The sequence below is a fragment of the Panicum hallii genome, chromosome 4, assembly GCF_002211085.1.
Source record: "Panicum hallii strain FIL2 chromosome 4, PHallii_v3.1, whole genome shotgun sequence".
Classification (NCBI taxonomy): domain Eukaryota; kingdom Viridiplantae; phylum Streptophyta; class Magnoliopsida; order Poales; family Poaceae; genus Panicum; species Panicum hallii.
Genome location: NC_038045.1, coordinates 879,017 through 896,444, shown reverse-complemented (window position 1 = coordinate 896,444; position 17,428 = coordinate 879,017).

Genomic DNA, 17,428 nt, shown 5'->3' with positions numbered 1-17,428 from the left:
GAGGAAACTATCCAGGTACGATTCCTTAGCTGGTATTAATTAGATCCATGTAACCCTGACCTCCCGGATATATAAGGGGGGGCAGGGACCCTCTGAAAAATATCTCATTCTACACCCAAGGCAATTCAAACCGCCACACAGGACGTAGGGTATTACGCGCCTCACGGCCTGAACCTGTCTAAGTTTTGTGTTCCTTGCACCTTCAAGTTCCTGATCTCGGCGTCTCCTCACCTAAACTTACCACATTGGGCATATCCCTCTGTGGGCAGCCGGTAAAACACCGACAGCTGGCGCGCCAGGTTTAGGATCGAGATGGCGGACTAGAGGGGGGTGAATAGTCCTTTCTAAAACTAATTGCGCCGGCTAACCGAAACATATGCGGAATTGAAACTATTCGCTTAGCCAAGACTTCACCCCTCTAACTATGACTCTAAGGCACTTCCAAAAAGATCCTACACAAAGCAAATGGAGTGCCAAGCTAGTAAGAGATCTCCTAACAATTCTAATGCCAAGCCACACAAGTCTAAGCACTAGTACTTCACAAACAAAGGGAGCTCCTACACAATTCTAATGGGCAATAGCACAAAGGCAAACCTAAGCTCACTAGATGCTCAAGGACAAGGATACACAATACAAACTCAAGAGCTCAACTTGCTTAGCTACACAATCTAAGCAAGAGCAACTAATTAAACTATACAAGTTAACTAGTTACACTATGATCTCTACTTCTAGCTACACAAGCAACAAGATGATTAGCAAGCTACACAAACTAACTAAACACTAGAGAGCAACTACACAAGCACAAGATATATATGAATGTAAATACAAGGCTTGTGATTTGGAGAATGCAAACCACCGAGAAGAGTAGACAAGATTGACATGGTGATTTTTATCCCGAGGTTCACTTGGTTGCCACCAAGCTAATCCCCGTTGAGACAAGATCCAAGGTTGTTGCCGATCCTCTTACTAGTGGTGACTCTCAAGTCACACTCTCCCACGTGGAGTGCTCACACCGAGCTCTAGCACATGATCCGGACGAACCACATGTTGCTCTTCACGTCTCGCTCAACTAGAGTTGCTCTTCGCGGCTCGCGCGGGGTGAGCACAATACCCCTCACAATCTCTTCTCCGGAGCACCATACAATCTTCTTGCGGGCTTCAACGGAGCCTCTTCCCACCAAGCCGTCTAGGAGGTGGCAACCTCCAAGAGTAACAAGCACACCGGCTTGCAACACGATCACCTAGTGCCACTCGATGCAATCTCTCAAAGCAATCGCACTAGAATCGCTCTTTCACTCAATCGGATGATCACTATCAAGTTAGAGTGAGTAGAGGGCTCTCAAGCACTCTCACACATGGACACAAAGTCCCCAAGGTGCTCAGCACCCTCAAATGCCCGGCCACACCCTCTATTTATAGAGGGAGGCCCCAAACTAGCCGTTACACTCAAATCCCGTGAAAACAGAGATTTCACGGACTGTCCGCCTCACAGAAACCGGACCGTCCGCTATTCAAAACCAACGGCTAGAACTGCAATTATTATATGTCAGAGTCGACCGTTAGAGCCCCGGGCGGACTGTCCGCGGTTCAAAACTTCGAACCAACCGATTTGCAAACGTCTCTGACTAAATCTGGAAGTGATCGGCGGACTGTCCGCTCCCCATGGGCGGACTGTCCGCAGTTCAAAAAGTGAGCACACACAGAAACCATAGTGCTTCTGTCCCAAAATTTTCAGTAGGAGGCGGACGGTCCGCCACCAAGGACCGGACGGTCCGCAGTTCATTTTGGACCACCAACAGAGCCAAAAATGGCTCTGTTAGAGCTCATCCGGGATAACGGCGGACCGTCCGCCCCCCATGGGCGGACCGTCCGCAGGTCTATTTCTAGCAGAAATGTATCTCGGTAAAACAGCCATAACTCTTAGCTCCGATATCCAAATTAGGTGATCTTGGACTCTACGGAAAGCTAATTCAGAGGGCTACACAACCCAACTGAATACATGGTCCAAAACACAATGGATCAAAATAGTATTCCACTCCAAGAGACAACCTAATTTCCGGAGAAAACCGAAAAACCTTTCTTGCTTCACAAAGTTGATCAACATCAACTCCAACTCTTTCTCCTTTGCAAATGTGCCAACACCACCACGTGAACAACACCATGTGCATGTGTGTTAGCATTTCACAATCATTTTCAAAGGATTTTCACTTGATCTCACCACGCCACTCGATCCTAGCAACATCGCAATGTTAGATCGCTCAAGTGGCACTAGATGACCGATATGCAAACAAGTTTGCCCCTCTTGATAGTATGGCCATCTATCCTACATCCGGTCATGCACTTCTCTACACAACCTTTGACCGGTGAAATGAAATGCCCTACAAGTCATACCTTTGCCTTGCGCATTTCATTTCATTTTCCCAAATGTTGATGCCACACAAGCACCAAATTCCATCAAGCCTTTTGATCATCTTCATAAGTCAACACTTGGCTTGATCTTCCTTGAATGATATGATCCACTCCATATCATCACATGATCTCTTTGGTCCATCGATCTTGACCTTACTCGCTCTTCACCGTTGCCTCGGTCTATCGGCGCCAAATCTTGCCCAAGTTTCACCGCCTCGCGGTCCCTCGCTTCAAAACCTTGACTTGCCCTTCTCCATTGCAACCAGTCCATCAAGCCAAGCCTTATCTTGATCTTCTCCATTTTGGTCACATAACTCCATGTTATGTCTCATATGCAATGAGCTCCTCGATCACACTATATGAGCATAGCATCAACCCTTAGCCATTTCTCCTTCATGGCACATGTTGCTCATACTAGTGTCTTTGTGTGGACTAATCTCCTGTATATCTCAACATAAACACTTATTAGTCCACCTAAGTTGTCACTCAATTACCAAAACCAAACAAGGGCCTTTCACCAGGTAGGGCAACGCATCGAAGATCCACCGGCGAACTCGATGGCATCTTTCCAGTTCACCAGGTCAGTACCTTCTCAGGGTACAACGTTTGTTTTTGGCTCGTGGGTCCGCATCGCAGATGGTGCGGGCAGCTTTCGTCGATTCCTCGTCGACATGAAGCCAAAAACTCCCGCGGCGGAACCTCGCAGCGACCTTGACAAGTTCGTTGATGATCTCGACGACTTGTTAATCCATGCATCCGCTGCAAGGATCGAGGTGGAGTCTGCTTCCGGCGCGACTTCATCCGGCGCTGCATCAACTTTCCTTGTGTTGGACTCGTTCCAATATAAGGATTCGCGTAGCCGATCACGACTCGGTCTACGCAATTTGGCCACTGATATCTAAGAGGCCGACATCTCCGAGTCCCTCTCCGCATTAGAGAAGAATTTGGACTCTCTGCTCCAACTTGAAGGGCCCGAAGCCACCGCATGTCGGGGGGCTTCGGGTTGTTTTGGTACCAGCGATCTGATGATCATCTCCACCTCGGAGGGGCGTTTCGTGCATTGGAAAGGCATGAAACCTTCTGATCTACTCGAGGCTGAGGATCGACTTGTGGCCCACCTCGAGCTTTTGCCTTTTCAGGAGGGCAGGCCGTTAGCCACTGTGGTGGAGGAGTCGACTGAACTAGTCGACGAGAGCTCTGAGGAGCTCATCTCACGCCAGGTGCTGATGGCAGAAGAAGACGAGGACGATGGTGACTTGCCCATCGATGAATTTGATGCGGTCTCCGAAGACGAAGCCACAGCCAACGCCGGCGATGAAAATGACGCCGATCGTGAGGCACGAAGAACCCGGAACAGGGCTCGCGCAGCTTGTCGAAGGAGTCAATGAGCGCATGCGGCCCATGCATCGCGAGCTTGACGCCGAATTCGCTGCCGTAAGCGAGCGGGGCTTCAGGACTCCGGTGGCCAACATCGCCAGGGTCATGGCCATACTCGAATGCAGTAACGATCCGAACGTGCGTCAAGCACTTCGTTATGCGCAGAGGGCCTGGATTCAGCTTGATCAACAAAACCCTGCGTCTACCCTCGGAGAGGAGCGCGTGGGCGAAAGCCGAAGCCAGGCTCACAGCCGAACGGCAGGCAGCCGTCCTCGACCTCAGCGTAGCAACAATAACAATGCTCGCGGAAGTTAGGCTCCTGGCGGGAGGCAGCAGCCACCTTCAGGAGGTAACCCGCGACAGGCCAATCATCAGCCTTCTCCAGAAGACCTGCCAGCACATTAATGAAGGCCGCGGTGCGCGGTCCGTAATCGTTTCCAGGCCAAAGTACGCGAAGAAGTCGAGACAGAAGGTACTGACTGCAGCGACTGTTTCCTAGCTTTCTCCGCATGGTTCAGCAGCTACAAGTACCCTGAGGGCTTCAAACCGATTGGCATCACCAAGTATGATGGTAAGCAAGCTCCTCAGCAATGGTTACATTGCTACTCCACTGCTATTGAAGTCGCAGGGGGCTTCATCATCATCAAGGTCGTCTACTTCCCGATGGCTTTGGACCCTGCGCCGCTCACGTGGTTGGAGAGCCTCAGCAACAACTCGATCAACTCCTGGGAGCGGCTCAAGAAGATCTTCATTGACAACTTCTAGGGGGCGATCACTCGTGCAGGTACTCGTCACGATCTTGCTCAATGTAAGCAAGAAAGTAACAAGCTTTTACGGTCCTATACACGTCGCTTCTTCGATGTCCGCGCCACCACTACGAATATTTCGGAGGAAGACATCATCGACTGTTTCTACAACGGCATCACCGATCCAGGCATCTACAGAGACTTCGGGCGGAACAGGGCGAAGACTGTTGCGGGGTTGCGTGACATGATGTAAGACTGGTCCGAGCTAGAGGAGAAGATGCGAGAGCGGTTCCCGAGGCGCCAAGATGGCAATTTGAGGCGTCCTCATGACAACCGCAACGACAAGAGCTGGACCGAAAGCGCAAGCCAGATGATCTCATCGTGGCTGTGGATCATCTCTCGCGAGGCAAGAAGTCGACGACGCAGGAGGAGTTCGAGAAGCTCCTACAAAAGAAATGCCCATAGCATCCAGGTGCCAATCATGCGGCAATTGATTGTTACCACCTCCGGAGGACTTTCAGCAGTTCCGGCGGTGGAGAAAAAGAACAAGAAGCCCATGGACAAGGAACCCGAAGACGACGACCAAGGGGACCAAGGGCGCAACCTGAAGTTCCAGGATGCTTCGAAGACCATCAACGTCATCTTCGAGGGGGGGGGATGGAGACTTCGGTACTAGGCGGGAACAAAAACTGCTTCTCCGGGAGATCATGTCCGTCGAGCCGGCGGCACCACGACCACTCCGCTGGTCAGAGGTGCCCATCTCGTTCTCCCGCGACGATCAGTGGACAAGCTTTTCAGAGCCCGGTAAGTTCCCCTTGGTTCTGAACCCGGTGGTGGCAGAAATCAGGCTCACCAAGGTGCTCATCGACGGTGGGAGTGGTCTCAACCTCATCTTCGCCAGCACTTTGAGGAAAATGGATCTGAACTTCACGGATATGCTGGTTCCAAGCAAGTCTCCTTTCTACAGCATTGTCCCAGGTAATACGGCGCACCCGCTTGGTACGGTGGTTCTTCCAGTCACTTTCGGCACGAGGGAGAATTACCACACCGAGTTCATTAAATTCGAAATCGCTAACTTCGAATCTTCTTATCATGCTATACTGGATCGTCCGGCACTCGCCAAATTTATGGTAATACCGCATTATGTTTATCTACTTCTTAAGATGCCAGGACAAAGTGGGGTACTCACTCTCCGAGACGACTTGAAAAAGTCATATGATTGCAACCAGGAGGCGATCCAATATGCTTCGACTACGCGTGTACTAGATGCTTCAGGAGAAGTACTCGCGGCCGCGCAGCAGCTCTCCCAAGCCAGGCTGGAGATCCCTTCAAGAAAGGCCAGCAAGTCGAGCATCCAGTCGATTGGTGATGTGGCCCTCAAGTCGATCCAGCTCCAGGAGGGTGACTCATCTAAGACCGCCGTCATCGGTGCGGGCTTAGATGAAAAATAGGAACTCACGCTCGTCAGTTTCCTTCGGGCTAACCGAGACATATTCGCGTGGTAACCAGCAGATATGCCAGGGGTGCCCAGGGAGCTGATCGAGCATAGTCTAAATGTACACCCAAAGGCTGTGCCCAAAAAGCAACGTCTTCGAAGATTTGCTCACGACAAGCGTGAGGCCATTAAACGGGAAATAGCTAAACTCCTCGCGGCTGGTTTCATTAAAGAAGTGATTCATTCAGAGTGGGTAGCTAATCCCGTCCTTGTAAGGAAAAAAATAATGAATGGAGAATGTGTGTTGACTACACCGATCTCAACAAGTATTGCCCAAAAGATCACTTCGGGCTACCGCGCATTGATCAAGTCGTCGACTCGATGGCGGGTTGTGTACTCCTTTATTTCCTTGATTGTTATTCAGGATATCACCAGATTGCGCTTAAGAAGGAGGATCAAATCAAGACTGCGTTCATCACCCCGTTCGGGACTTACGCCTACAAAACTATATCTTTTGGTTTGAAAAATGCAGGAGCAACCTATCAGCGCGCTATTCAGATGTGCTTTGCCGATCAGCTGCATCGAAACGTTGAAGCCTACGTGGATGACGTGGTCATCAAGACCAGGAATCCCGATGGCCTGATTGCAGACTTGGAAGAGACGTTCAGCAGCCTACGCAGGTTTCGATGGAAGCTCAACCCAACTAAATGCGTTTTCGGAGTACCATCAGGAAAATTGCTCAGATTCATCGTCAGCAACCGGGGAATTGAAGCCAACCCTGTGAAGATTTCGGCCATCACTGATATGGGGGCTCCGACCACAATCAAAGATATCCAGAAGCTAATAGGCTGTATGGCAGCCCTGAACAGGTTTATCTCCTGGCTCGGGGAGAGAGGACTACCCTTCTTCAAGCTCCTGAAGCGCCAAGACAAGTTCCAATAGACGGAGGAGGCCGAGCGAGCCTTACAAGACCTGAAGCACCACCACCTTTTAATCCCCTCCGGTCCTTACAGCACCATTATCGGGAGAAGATTTACTACTCTACATTGCGGCAACAACTCATGTTGTCAGCAGTGCTATTGTAGTCGAGCGAGGTGAAGAAGGCCATGCATTTGGAGTGCAGAGGCCTGTATATTTCGTCAGTGAGGTACTCTCCGAATCCAAGGTACGATACCCGGCAGTCCAGAAACTTTTATATGCAATTTTGATTTCATCCAGAAAATTGCGCCACTACTTCGACGAGTATAAGATCGCTGTGATTATGGATTTTCCGTTGGTGGATATTCTCCATAATCAAGATGCCACGCACTGCAATCAAATCTCAAGCTCTAGTCGATTTTATGGCTGAGTGGAGGAAGAATCAAATTCCAACTCCAGTCGACAAGCCAGAGCATTGGACCATGTACTTTGATGGGTCTCTTAAGCTCGATGGCGGTGGTGCTGGAGTTCTATTTATTTCTCCAAGAGGTGAACAATTGAAATATGTCCTCCAGATCCTTTGGGAGGTATCCAATAATGAAGCCGAGTATGAAGCACTCCTTCATGGGCTACGTTTGGCGATATCACTAGGTATCAAGTGACTTCTTGTATATGGTGACTCACTTCTAGTCGTTCAGCAAGTCAACAAAGAGTGGGACTGCAACGAGAAGACGATGGACGCTTATGTACAGGAAGTGCGCAAGCTGGAAAACAAATTTTCCGGCCTAGAGGTTCATCACGTGTTATGGGAGTATAATATTGGTGCAGATATACTATCCAAGCTGGGGTCTACTCGTGCACAGGTTCCAGCGGGAGTCTTTGTTCAGGAGTTAAAGCAGCCATCCGTAGTCTTCAGCTCAGGTAACCACCGATGCAGGCCCTCAACAACCCGATCGCGAGGTTATGATGCTTGGTGAGGACTGGTGAAAGGATCGATGGACCAAGAGGGGGGGTGAATTGGGCCTTTTTCAATTTCTAAAACAAGATAAAACAACCTTAACCTATGCAAAACTAGAAAGGCACCAATTCACCAACCGGATAGCCAAACAACCTACACAAGCTAGTTAAGATGAAAAGAGATAAAGCCTAGCAAGGTAGAGCTAACTAGTGATCCCTAAATCAAGCACATGAACAAATTGCATGAAAGATAATGCTTGAAATAAGTAAAGTGGACAAGGGACAACCGGATTTTTCCCGTGGTATCGATGTGTTGGCACACACCCCTAATCCACGTTGTGACACTCACAAAGAGTATTGTCACCTCCCAAGTCACCAAGACGAGGGCGCTCACTAAGAGTCTCCGTTCACCATCCCGGTGTGGTGGAGATCAAGCCACGTACAAATCTCTTCTCCGGGCTTCCACAATCCTTGGCAAGCTCCGCGAGAATCACCTCGATCACCAAGATCGCCTAGGTGATGCCAATCACCAAGAGTAACAAGCTAAGGCCTTCACTTGAGCAAGAACCAATCACAAAGAATGGATGCACACAAGCTTCTCTCTACTCAAGTCCTTAATCTTGCTTCTTGAATGATTGAATGAACAAGTGTTTGAAATGTTGAAGCTCAAGGTGGCTCTTGACTATAGTATGAGTGTTTGGATGTTGCCTGGTGTCAAGAGTAGTAGAATGACCCATTGGAGGGATATATATAGGCAGCTCACACGAATAGAGCCGTTGGAGAAAAAGCTGCCAGAAAAACTGCGTAGCGCCGGTTAATCCGACGTCCCTCCAATAGTCATCGTCGGTTTAACCGGTGAATGTAAACTGCCACTTCTGAAAACTAGCCGTTACAGCTTGGGCAGATTAACCGTCGTTGCATCGGTTTAACCGGTGAGTGTAAACATCCATTGATCAACAGAAATACCAAGTTACTGGACAACTGCACCGACGTCCAATTTCAAATAGCGTCGGTTTAACCGGTGAGTGTAGTTGTCCACTGATCAACTGAAAACCGAGTCTCTGGACAACTGCACCGACGTCCAATTTCCAATAACGTCGGTTTAACCGGTGTATTGACTTGTCCAGACTTGCTGACCTCGTTTAACCGACGTATATAAAACTTGAAGCGTCGGTTAATCCGGTGATAAGGATTTTTCTGGTTTTGCCTTTTCTGACTTGAGTCTTGAATGAAATCCAAATATTTTTGAGATATAAGTTGAGAACCACTTATTTGAGCTTCTAGAAACCTGAGTGACCATTGTGTGCATCCATTTTCAAATGACCATGTCCATGCTCAAGTTACCAAGCCTAAACCCCTCTTAATAGTGCGATCACTACAAAACTATAAAACCTATACTAACCTAAGTGTCCTTCTCAACCTTGTGACACTTAGGACTAGAAAGATCCTTAGTCTTGACACATTATAGAGTTGAATGCCGAGATCGCCTTTTTGAATAATGAAAATTAGGGGCTTCTTTTGACATATAACCAAATGAGCAATAATGATTTATAAAGCTGCACAAACTCATTAGTCACAATAATGGTTGTCATTAATCACCGAAACATACCTTAAGGGCCTAGATGCTTACAATCTCCCCCTTTTTGGTGATTGATGACAACACAGACATAAATAACGAGAGAGCGAGAAAGATAAAGCGCGAATAAACACAAGCAAACTCGAAAGGAGAGAATCAAAGAACTCAATGGCTCAAAATGAAATCCATAGATATGTCTCAAAAGCTCAGCATGCTCAAATGACAAATGTACATATCCATGAACTAACACCAAATATAATACAATAAGAAACATCAAGGTCCTGATCACGAGCTCTCTCTAAAGCTACCCTCCCCCTGACTCCCTCTCCCCCTTTGGCATCAAAGCACAAAAGGGCTACTGATCTGGGTGCCGCGGGACGGCGAGGAAGCGATCCGGGTCATCATCGTCGTCGTCGTCGTCAGACGGGGGATCCTCTGTGACTGCCGGTAGCTGCTGATCTGAAAGGCCTGCTGGTGCTGAGCTGACCGGAGGTGTAGCTGTAGTCGAGGCTGTCGTCGAGGCCCTGGTGCTAGCACTGCCTGGGAGAGGGTCCGTGGACGTAGTAGCTGGCTCAGCAGAAGATGTATCAATATCTGAAGTGGTGATTGCTGAAGCTGCCGGCTGTGACGACTGCTGGGCTAAGGACACCTCTCCGCCTCCCCCTGAAGGTAGTGGCTGTGGTATGGTGGGGAGGCCAACTGACTGCACCGCTGAAGGTGACTCCTGGAAGAGCGAGGTCGCAGGCAGTGGAGAGAAGAGAGGACGACTCGCAGACCCAAGTAATGCTGACAGTGAGAACATGATCTCCGGGGTCGCAGAAGAAGCTGGAGCAGTGGAGGCCGGAGCAGGTGTAACTGCAAGTGGTGGTGCTCCGGCGCCCTGAAGGCCTGTCTGTCCTGGCTGCTGAGGGGCGAGTCCGGTGTGAGAATACAACTGTGAAATCATCCCGAACATCGCCATCATGCCCTGCTGCATCTGCTGGAACTGAGCGTCCGTCCTCTGTGAGACTCTGTCAATAAGGCCGACGAAACGCTCCTCCGTAGCAGCACGCTCTCGGGCGGCCTCCCTCTGGATCTGTGCAAGCTGGGCCTCATGGGCTCTCCTGGCCTCCTCCTGTGCCCGGCGATCCTCCCTCTGCTGAGTGACCAGCTGCTGTAAAAGTGCGGTGAGCTCAGACGGCTGAGACACCTGAGACTCAGAAACTGTAGCAGTAGCAGCTGTCACTGGAGCTGGCTCTCCGGACCCCCCTGCCTCGTGATCGTGACTCGCTGGAGCAGGTGCAGGGAAGTACTCCTCGTCCTCGGAGGAGTCTGACTCAAGATCGGACCAGTGAATCTCATCCTCTCCTCCTGGAAGCTGTGCCTCTGCAGCAAGTAATGCCTCGTCCTCCTGGGCCACTCGGGCCTGTACCTCGGGTGCCAACTGTGCCATAGCAGCCCGATCGGCCTGTCTGCCTCTCCTCCTGTCTGAGGGTGCTGTCGGTCTGTAGACGGGGAACCAGGGAACCTCGTCCTGTCTGTATACGGCACTGACTGGTGACTCAGCTGGCACTATCATGGAGCAAATGAAACTGATCCAGTGAGCATATGGGAACTGACGCACGACTCCCATCCCATCAGTGATGACATCCTCAATCTCTGCCAGTATGAAATCAACAATATCGAACGGCTCGTGAGTGAGGATGTGCAGTAGAAGCAGCTGCTGCAGACCTGTGAACCCCTCTGGGTAGCCACTCCTCGGGAGCAAAGTCCTCCGGAGTGCCATGTGAACAGCGTAGGCCTCTGGGGTCAGCAAGCTCGGTACACGGGCGTAGGAAGCCGGGAAGGGCTGGCGGAAGCACTGTGAGATAGCCTCGTGAGAAGGTGCTATTCCGCCAATCATGGCTCTGCGCGGAGGATCTGCATCTCCATATACCATCTCGTGCAGGGAGACGTCAACCAAGTCAACTCCAAGAATCCCTGCGAGTGTCGCTCTGGACAAACCAAACACCTGCCCCCCAAACATGAAGTGAACTGCTCTGCGCTCTGGGGCAATCCAAGCTGTGGCGTAAAAGACTCTGACCCAGTCCTCAATAAACCTGTTCCTCTCAATCGAGAGCAACCTGGGCAAACCTCTGAAGTGCTCGAAGTGCTCGCGGACATCGGCTCCCCCTGCAGCTGTCCTCAGTGAAACCCAGTCGAGAACTCTGTGCGGAAATATCCTATGGCCCCGCCTCTGGTAGGTCTCGTAGAAACTGGCCTGAAGAAGTGTCCAGAATCTGCGATCGACCCGGCTGTCTCGTGTCACTGGGAACCACTCCTCCTCCTGTACACTCCACCTGAGACTCTTGACCTTCGCCGCATTGGCCTTGGTCAAGTTCTGGAGCAGTACACCTGGCTCCAGACGCACGACAGTGTCCATGCGGAACACTGCGCGCTCGGCCGCTAGGGCCTCGGCTCTACGAGCTGCTGCTGCTGCTGCGGTGGACCTGCGAGGCTCCTGTGGCTGGTGACCTCCTCGCGTCCTAGGTCCAGTGCGACGCTCGGTCGCAGGTGAGGGCTGCTCTGCAGGGGACGTCTGCCGAGTGCGGCCAGAACGTCGTAGAGCTGGTGACTGAGGTGTAGCCTGCCCCTGAGACTGCTCAGACTGGTCTGTCGCTGACTCTGACTCGGACTCTGCCGCTGAAGCTGACTGTGCTGACTCTGCTGCTGCTGCTGCGGCTCTGGTGGCCCTGGCTCCTCTGACTCTGCCCATGCCTCTGCCTCTGCCTCTGCCCCTGGCTTCTGGATCTCTGATCGCGAAAGGACGAGCACGGCCTGACGCCTGCTCCTCGGCGGCCTTTGCCACCATCTCGGCCCTTTCGGCCTCTCTCGCTGCGCGAGTCCGCTTGCGCGCGGGCTCCTCAACAACTATCTCCTTCCCCTTCCTTTTGTCACGACCCATCTCGATCACACAAGACGCGGCGCTGCGAATTAGGGCTAGCGAAAGAGAGCGCGGCGTGAAAGCGGTGTAATGCGGCGGCGCGTGTGCGGCAGAAGACGCGGTGGAGCTGCAGGACGTGCTGGCGATGGCGTGGAGCAGCACTGGCGGCGGCACTTTGGAGCGTGGGCGGCGCTGTGGTGGCGGCGACGGCGAGGTGGCGCACGGGCGCAAGTGAGAGGCGGTGCGCGCGCGCGGGCGGCAGGTGACGGCGGTGGCTGCTGCGCGGGCGCGGGCGCGGGCGCGGGCGCGGGAATGCGTCGGCGCACGGGAATGCACGGGCGTGGCGCAAGTGCGAAGGCACGCGGTGGAAAGCGGCGGCGGCGCGACGGACGGCGGTGCGAGCGGCAGACGGCGCGGAAGGCAACGGCGGCGGACGGCAACGGCGGCGGGCGGCGACGGCGGTGGCGAGAGCGGGTGCGAAGGCGAGGAGTCAAGCGAAACACGAGCGCGAGTGAAGGGTTGTGACCGGTCAAGAGAGGAATATGACATGTGGACCCCGCAATTTTTCTTATCGCCGGTTGAACCGACGCTTAGGTTTTGAACACCGGTTGATTGCGTCGGTGTAGTTCACCAGAAATTCTGCCAAATCTGTATCTGTACGCCGGTTGAACCGATGATCTGAAAAGTGAACGCGTCGGTTGAACGATGCAAATAACAGTTGATTTTCAGGTCAGAATTGTGTTCTGTTCATCGGTTGATCCGATGCTGCAAACTTTGTATACGCCGGTTGAACGCCTGAAATGACTGAGCTGTGGCTGTCACTTAGTAACGCCGGTTAAACCGATGGGTATAGATCCATTGAGCGTCGGTTTAACCGGTGAACCCAAAAACCCTCTCTCAGCTCACTTTTCTATGCTAAGTCCAATGAACTTATAAGATTCAACCAAACTCAAGTTAATGGACTTGCATAGGCGACTTTACCCCTCAAAATAGGATAGCTTAATAACTTAAATAGTTTTTCTTTTCAAAATCAAGGGTAAGTCGCAAGAGAGACAAAGTGTCAATTTAAAATGTATGAGCCATGTCATAGGAATATTGAAGGAGGAAAGCTTCAAACTCACAATGACCTTGCTCACTAGGCAATAACGCACCTAACACTTTACTCTTTTCACTTCTCATGAATTAAGATCTTGCACGTAAAACAAGTCTCATTTTCATCAAGTGATCTCCTTTGTGACCTTTACGCATGCAATGATAATGCAAATTACAAACACATGCGAAAGAAAGGTAAACATGAGATGCACAACTATATGACAAGAAATGCATAACGAGAATTCAAGATCTACTTGTCAAATTTGATCCCATGGAAAGCTTCATCATGATGAGCCTTTCTACAAGCCTAGAGGAAAACAAGTGGACCACCACCTCTAGCTAAACCCTTGCTCATCACTATCTTGCCATGGTTAGACAAGTGTCCTATATGTATGCATTTTTCTATATGACATGGCAACTTACATGACGTTTGCCGCATCTAACACATTTAGCTCATTTCTTAGCCTAACAAAGGTACTCTCGTCTAAAGGTTTTGTGAAAATATCCGCCAATTGCTCCTCGGATCTCACACCTTGAAGGGAAATGTCCCCCTTGGCTTCGTGATCACGCAAGAAGTGATGGCGAATATCAATGTGCTTTGTGCGAGAGTGTTGAACCGGATTCTTGGCAATTTTTACGGCACTTTCATTGTCACAAAGGAGTGGAATTCTTCCTAGTTTCACACCAAAGTCCAAAAGGGTTTGCTTCATATATAGAATTTGGGCACAACATGCACCGGCAGCTATATATTCCGCTTCCGCGGTGGACAAAGCCACGGAATTTTGCTTCTTACTCGACCAAGAAACTAGAGAACGCCCAAGCAAGTGGCAACCCCCGGAGGTACTCTTGCGATCCACACGGCTTCCGGCAAAATCCGAATCCGAGTATCCCAAGAGATCTAAACTGGCGCCTTTGGGGTACCACAAGCCTATGCTAGGAGTGTGCTTGAGATACCGAAGGATCCTATTCACAGCAGAAAGATGTGATTCCTTAGGGTTAGCTTGAAAACGGGCACACAAGCACACACTAAACATTATATCGGGCCTAGATGCGGTAAGGTAAAGCAAAGACCCTATCATAGAGCGATAGAGGGATTGGTTAACCGGTTTACCGTCCACATCCAAGTCGAGATGCCCATTGGTTGCCATGGGTGTCTTAATTGGCTTACATTCATCCATCTTGAACTTTTTCAAGATATCTTTAGTATATTTTTCTTGATAAATGAAAGTCCCTTCCTTCATTTGTTTGACTTGAAAACCAAGGAAGAAGGTCAATTCGCCAATCATGGACATCTCGAACTCCCTAGACATCATGGTAGCAAACTCATGGCTTAGTAAATCATTAGTTGAGCCAAAGATAATATCGTCAACATATATTTGACAAATGAAAAGATCCCCGTTGACGTCTTTTGTGAACAAGGTGGTGTCCACCCTCCCGATCTTGAAGCCTTGCATGATTAGGAAGTCACGAAGCCTCTCATACCAAGCCCTTGGAGCTTGTTTGAGCCCATAGAGTGCCTTGTGCAACCTATAAACATGATTAGGATTCCTCGGATCTTCAAACCCGGGAGGTTGCTCAACATAAACAAGTTCGTTAATAAAGCCATTTAAGAACGCACTTTTCACATCCATTTGATATAACTTGATATTATGATGTGAAGAGTAAGCAAGAAGGATGCGGATAGCTTCAAGTCTTGCGACCGGAGCAAAAGTTTCACCGAAATCCAAACCTTCGACTTGAGAAAACCCTTTTGCCACAAGTCTTGCTTTGTTGCGTACCACCACCCCATGTTCATCTTGCTTGTTTCGAAAGACCCACTTTGTGCCGATGATGTTCTTGTCTTTCGGAGGAGCTTCGAGGACCCAAACTTCATTGCGGGTGAAATTGTTCAACTCTTCTTGCATGGCCATCACCCAATCCGAGTCCTCAAGTGCTTCCTCTATGCTAGTGGGTTCAATACAAGAAACAAACGAGTGATGTTCGCAAAATGAAGCATGCTTAGAACGAGTTCTTACTCCTTTGGAAGGACTACCAATGATTTGACCAATTGGATGATCCTTGGAGATGCGACCATGCTTCACTAGCGGTATTTGCGTGGATGCTTGTTGGGGTGGATCATGAGTGACTTGTGCTTGTGGTGGAACATTTTGCTCTTCTTGTTCTTGGACTTGGGGTGTTGGCGTTGACACATTTTCTTGAGGTAGTGGATCAATTTTATCTTGATCTTCATCCACTAGGGGTGCCGTGGAGGTGCTTGGTGTAGATGAGAAAGGTCCTCCCCCTTGATCATTGCCTTCATGCATCTCTTCCGGCTTGATATCCCCAATGGACATCTTCTTCAAGGCTTCTTCAATCTCTTCATCCCCTACATTCTCATAGCCAACAACCTCCTCTTGGGAGCCATTAGATTCATCAAACTCCACATCACATGTTTCTTCAACTAACCCGGAGGTTTGATTGAATACTCTATATGCTTTGGAGTTTGACGCATAACCAAGAAAGAAACCTTCATCACATCTACTTTCAAACTTACCGAGCCTTTTCTTCTTATAAATGAAGCATTTGCAACCAAAGACCCGAAAGTATGATATATTTGGTTTCTTCCCGGTAATGAGCTCATATGGAGTTTTCTTGAGGAGTCGGTGAGGATACACACGGTTGGATGCATGACACGCCGTGTTGATTGCTTCCGCCCAAAACTTCTCGGACGTGCCATAATCATCCAACATTGCTCTTGCTAGGGTGATGAGTGTCTTGTTCTTCCTTTCCACCACTCCATTTTGTTGAGGCGTGTAGGTGGCGGAAAACTCATGTTTGACTCCTTCTTCATCGCACCATTCTTCAATCTTCATATTTTTGAACTCGGTGCCGTTGTCACTCCGAATCTTCACGATTGGGGAATCATATTCCCTTTGAGCTTTTCTTGCAAATGTCTTGAAGATTTCTGGAGTTTCACCCTTATCGCCTAGAAACATGACCCAAGTGTAACGTGAAAAATCATCAACGATTACTAGGCAATAGAGGTTACCACCAATGCTCTTATATGAAGTTGGACCAAAGAGATCCATGTGTAGTAGCTCGAGCGGCTTGGAGGTAGACAACATCGTCTTGATGGGATGATGAGTTGCAACTTGCTTCCCGGCTTGACACGCTTTGCATAGCTTGTTCCTGTCAAAAGTGACGTCCTTAATGCCGGTGATCATCCCTCTCTTGTGGGCTTTCTTGAGGTTGCTCATGCCAATATGAGCAATTCTTCTATGCCAAAGCCACCCAAGAGACGACTTGGTGAAGAGGCAAGTCATGGTGCTTGTTTGCTTTGAAGAGAAATCCACCAAATAAATATTGCCATGCCTAAACCCCGTGAATACCAATGACTTGTCTTTTTCATAAGTCACTACAACACCATTCTTGTCAAAGGTACACGTTAGTCCAAGATCACACAATTGTGCAATAGAAATGAGGTTAAAACTAAGTGCTTCTACAAACAAAACATTTGAAATGGATAAATCTTTTGAAATTGCAATTCTACCCAAACCTAAGACTTTCCCCTTAGAGTTATCACCATAGGTGACATGTTCATGATCGCCGGGGTCTTCAAGTGAGGTGAACATGCTATCATTGCCGGTCATATGTTGAGAGCAACCGCTATCAAGTACCCAATGTTTTCCACCGGCTTTGTAGTTCACCTACACACATGAGAATTTATTTTTGAGTTTTCGGAACCCAAACAAGCTTTGGGCCTTGCACATGTGTGACAAGAGCTTTTGGGACCCAAAGTTGCTTGGGGAGCTTCTTCTTTGACTCCTTAGCAATTTTGCCAATGAACTTGGCCTTCACCTTGCCCTTCACTTTACTCAAGAGAAAATGATTATTTTGAAACATTGATGAGTAATTCTTGGGTAATTTAGGAAGAGGACGTGATGGTAAAGTGCACTCCCTAGTGTGGTGCCCGGTGACTTGGCAATGTTGGCAATATGAACCAACTTCCTTGATGAAGCTTGTCTTGATCTCCTGAG